The sequence below is a fragment of the Pseudophryne corroboree genome, chromosome 6 (assembly GCF_028390025.1).
Source record: "Pseudophryne corroboree isolate aPseCor3 chromosome 6, aPseCor3.hap2, whole genome shotgun sequence".
Lineage (NCBI taxonomy): Eukaryota > Metazoa > Chordata > Amphibia > Anura > Myobatrachidae > Pseudophryne > Pseudophryne corroboree.
In genome coordinates, this window is record NC_086449.1 from 258112153 (window position 1) to 258117790 (window position 5638).

Below are 5638 nucleotides of genomic sequence, written 5' to 3' on the forward strand. Positions count from 1 at the left end.
AATCATTCTCCACTGCACTTGAGACAGGTGCATTCCATCTCCTATATCGTGCTCAATTGTATAGGCTTGAATGGCCTTTTGCTGCTCCTCCAACCTCTGAAGCATATAGAGGGTTGAATTCCACCTCGTTACCACTTCTTGCTTCAGATGATGGCAGGGCAGGTTCAGTAGTTTTTGGTGGTGCTCCAGTCTTCTGTACGTGGTGCCTGTACGCCGAAAGTGTCCCGCAATTTTTCTGGCCACCGACAGCATCTCTTGCACGCCCCTGTCGTTTTTTAAAAAATTCTGCACCACCAAATTCAAGGTATGTGCAAAACATGGGACGTGCTGGAATTTGCCCATATTTAATGCACACACAATATTGCTGGCGTTGTCCGATGCCACAAATCCACAGGAGAGTCCAATTGGGGTAAGCCATTCCGCGATGATCTTCCTCAGTTGCCGTAAGAGGTTTTCAGCTGTGTGCGTATTCTGGAAAGCGGTGATACAAAGCGTAGCCTGCCTAGGAAAGAGTTGGCGTTTGCGAGATGCTGCTACTGGTGCCGCCGCTGCTGTTCTTGCGGCGGGAGTCCATACATCTACCCAGTGGGCTGTCACAGTCATATAGTCCTGACCCTGCCCTGCTCCACTTGTCCACATGTCCGTGGTTAAGTGGACATTGGGTACAACTGCATTTTTTAGGACACTGGTGAGTCTTTTTCTGACGTCCGTGTACATTCTCGGTATCGCCTGCCTAGAGAAGTGGAACCTAGATGGTATTTGGTAACGGGGGCACACTGCCTCAATAAATTGTCTAGTTCCCTGTGAACTAACGGCGGATACCGGACGCACGTCTAACACCAACATAGTTGTCAAGGACTCAGTTATCCGCTTTGCAGTAGGATGACTGCTGTGATATTTCATCTTCCTCGCAAAGGACTGTTGAACAGTCAATTGCTTACTGGAAGTAGTACAAGTGGGCTTACGACTTCCCCTCTGGGATGACCATCGACTCCCAGCGGCAACAACAGCAGCGCCAGCAGCAGTAGGCGTTACACGCAAGGATGCATCGGAGGAATCCCAGGCAGGAAAGGACTCGTCAGACTTGCCAGTGACATGGCCTGCAGGACTATTGGCATTCCTGGGGAAGGAGGAAATTGACACTGAGGGAGTTGGTGGGGTGGTTTGCGTGAGCTTGGTTACAAGAGGAAGGGATTTACTGGTCAGTGGACTGCTTCCGCTGTCACCCAAAGTTTTTGAACTTGTCACTGACTTATTATGAATGCGCTGCAGGTGACGTATAAGGGAGGATGTTCCGAGGTGGTTAACGTCCTTACCCCTACTTATTACAGCTTGACAAAGGGAACACACGGCTTGACACCTGTTGTCCGCATTTCTGGTGAAATACCTCCACACCGAAGAGCTGATTTTTTTGGTATTTTCACCTGGCATGTCAACGGCCATATTCCTCCCACGGACAACAGGTGTCTCCCCGGGTGCCTGACTTAAACAAACCACCTCACCATCAGAATCCTCCTGGTCAATTTCCTCCCCAGCGCCAGCAACACCCATATCCTCCTCATCCTGGTGTACTTCAACACTGACATCTTCAATCTGACTATCAGGAACTGGACTGCGGGTGCTCCTTCCAGCACTTGCAGGGGGCATGCAAATAGTGGAAGGCGCATGCTCTTCACGTCCAGTGTTGGGAAGGTCAGGCATCGCAAACGACACAATTGGACTCTCCTTGTGGATTTGGGATTTCAAAGAACGCACAGTTCTTTGCGGTGCTTTTGCCAGCTTGAGTCTTTTCAGTTTTCTAGCGAGAGGCTGAGTGCTTCCATCCTCATGTGAAGCTGAACCACTAGCCATGAACATAGGCCAGGGCCTCAGCCGTTCCTTGCCACTCCGTGTGGTAAATGGCATATTGGCAAGTTTACGCTTCTCCTCCGACAATTTTATTTTAGGTTTTGGAGTCCTTTTTTTTCTGATATTTGGTGTTTTGGATTTGACATGCTCTGTACTATGACATTGGGCATCGGCCTTGGCAGACGACGTTGCTGGCATTTCATCGTCTCGGCCATGACTAGTGGCAGCAGCTTCAGCACGAGGTGGAAGTGGATCTTGATCTTTCCCTAATTTTGGAACCTCAACTTTTTTGTTCTCCATATTTTATAGGCAGAACTAAAAGGCACCTCAGGTAAACAATGGAGATGGATGGATTGGATACTAGTATACAATTATGGACGGACTGCCACGGTTAGGTGGTATAAAAAAACCACGGTTAGGTGGTATATATTATAATAATAATACAATTATGGATGGACGGACTGCCTGCCGACTGCCGACACAGAGGTAGCCACAGCCGTGAACTACCGCACTGTACACTGGTTGATAAAGAGATAGTAGTATACTCGTAACAACTAGTATGACACTATGACGACGGTATAAAGAATGAAAAAAAAACCACGGTTAGGTGGTATATATTATAATAATAATACAATTATGGATGGACGGACTGCCTGCCGACTGCCGACACAGAGGTAGCCACAGCCGTGAACTACCGCACTGTACACTGGTTGATAAAGAGATAGTAGTATACTCGTAACAACTAGTATGACACTATGACGACGGTATAAAGAATGAAAAAAAAACCACGGTTAGGTGGTATATATTATAATAATAATACAATTATGGATGGACGGACTGCCTGCCGACTGCCGACACAGAGGTAGCCACAGCCGTGAACTACCGCACTGTACACTGGTTGATAAAGAGATAGTAGTATACTCGTAACAACTAGTATGACACTATGACGACGGTATAAAGAATGAAAAAAAAACCACGGTTAGGTGGTATATATTATAATAATAATACAATTATGGATGGACGGACTGCCTGCCGACTGCCGACACAGAGGTAGCCACAGCCGTGAACTACCGCACTGTACACTGGTTGATAAAGAGATAGTAGTATACTCGTAACAACTAGTATGACACTATGACGACGGTATAAAGAATGAAAAAAAAACCACGGTTAGGTGGTATATATTATAATAATAATACAATTATGGATGGACGGACTGCCTGCCGACTGCCGACACAGAGGTAGCCACAGCCGTGAACTACCGCACTGTACACTGGTTGATAAAGAGATAGTAGTATACTCGTAACAACTAGTATGACACTATGACGACGGTATAAAGAATGAAAAAAAAACCACGGTTAGGTGGTATATATTATAATAATAATACAATTATGGATGGACGGACTGCCTGCCGACTGCCGACACAGAGGTAGCCACAGCCGTGAACTACCGCACTGTACACTGGTTGATAAAGAGATAGTAGTATACTCGTAACAACTAGTATGACACTATGACGACGGTATAAAGAATGCAAAAAAAACCACAGTTAGGTGGTATATATTATAATAATAATACAATTATGGATGGACGGACTGCCTGCCGACTGCCGACACAGAGGTAGCCACAGCCGTGAACTACCGCACTGTACACTGGTTGATAAAGAGATAGTAGTATACTCGTAACAACTAGTATGACACTATGACGGTATAAAGAATGAAAAAAAAACCACGGTTAGGTGGTATATATTATAATAATACAATTATGGATGGACGGACTGCCTTCCGACTGCCGACACAGAGGTAGCCACAGCCGTGAACTCCCGCACTGTACACTGGTTGATAAAGAGATAGTAGTATACTCGTAACAATTAGGATGACACTATGACGGTATAAAGAATGAAAAAAAAACCACGGTTAGGTGGTAGGTATATAATAATAAATAATACAATTCTGGTCGGACGGACTGCCTGCCGTGTGCCGACACAGAGGTAGCCACAGCCGTGAACTACCGCACTGTACACTGGTTGATAAAGAGATAGTAGTATACTCGTAACAATTAGGATGACACTATGACGGTATAAAGAATGAAAAAAAAACCACGGTTAGGTGGTAGGTATATAATAATAAATAATACAATTCTGGTCGGACGGACTGCCTGCCGTGTGCCGACACAGAGGTAGCCACAGCCGTGAACTACCGCACTGTACACTGGTTGATAAAGAGATAGTAGTATACTCGTAACAATTAGGATGACACTATGACGGTATAAAGAATGAAAAAAAAACCACGGTTAGGTGGTAGGTATATAATAATAAATAATACAATTCTGGTCGGACGGACTGCCTGCCGTGTGCCGACACAGAGGTAGCCACAGCCGTGAACTACCGCACTGTACACTGGTTGATAAAGAGATAGTAGTATACTCGTAACAATTAGGATGACACTATGACGGTATAAAGAATGAAAAAAAAACCACGGTTAGGTGGTAGGTATATAATAATAAATAATACAATTCTGGTCGGACGGACTGCCTGCCGTGTGCCGACACAGAGGTAGCCACAGCCGTGAACTACCGCACTGTACACTGGTTGATAAAGAGATAGTAGTATACTCGTAACAATTAGGATGACACTATGACGGTATAAAGAATGAAAAAAAAACCACGGTTAGGTGGTAGGTATATAATAATAAATAATACAATTCTGGTCGGACGGACTGCCTGCCGTGTGCCGACACAGAGGTAGCCACAGCCGTGAACTACCGCACTGTACACTGGTTGATAAAGAGATAGTAGTATACTCGTAACAATTAGGATGACACTATGACGGTATAAAGAATGAAAAAAAAACCACGGTTAGGTGGTAGGTATATAATAATAAATAATACAATTCTGGTCGGACGGACTGCCTGCCGTGTGCCGACACAGAGGTAGCCACAGCCGTGAACTACCGCACTGTACACTGGTTGATAAAGAGATAGTAGTATACTCGTAACAATTAGGATGACACTATGACGGTATAAAGAATGAAAAAAAAACCACGGTTAGGTGGTAGGTATATAATAATAAATAATACAATTCTGGTCGGACGGACTGCCTGCCGTGTGCCGACACAGAGGTAGCCACAGCCGTGAACTACCGCACTGTACTGTGTCTGCTGCTAATATAGACTGGTTGATATTTAAAGAGATATTAGTAGTATACAACAATACTATACTGGTGGTCAGGCACTGGTCACCACTCCTGCAGCAAAAGTGTGCACTGTTAATTAATATAATTGTACTCCTGGCTCCTGCTAACAACCTGCAGTGCTCCCCAGTCTCCCCCACAATTAATTATAAGCTTTTAATTTATACATTGATGACTGTGCAGCACACTGGGCTGAGCTGAGTGCACACAGACTGAGTCACACTGTGTGACTGACTGTGCTGTGTATCGTTTTTTTTTTCAGGCAGAGAACGGATATAGCAGAGAGAAGTGAACGGATATATTATATTAAATAAAAGTTAACTAGCAACTGCACTGGTCACTGACTGTGGTAAACTAACTCTGTCTGCGACTCTGCACAATCTCTCTCTATCTAATCTATCTATCTCTATTCTAATGGAGAGGACGCCAGACACGTCCTCTCCCTATCAATCTCAATGCACGAGTGAAAATGGCGGCGACGCGCGGCTCCTTATATAGAATCCGAGTCTCGCGATAGAATCCGAGCCTCGCGAGAATCCGACAGCGTCATGATGACGTTCGGGCGCGCTCGGGTTAACCGAGCAAGGCGGGAAGATCCGAGTCGCTC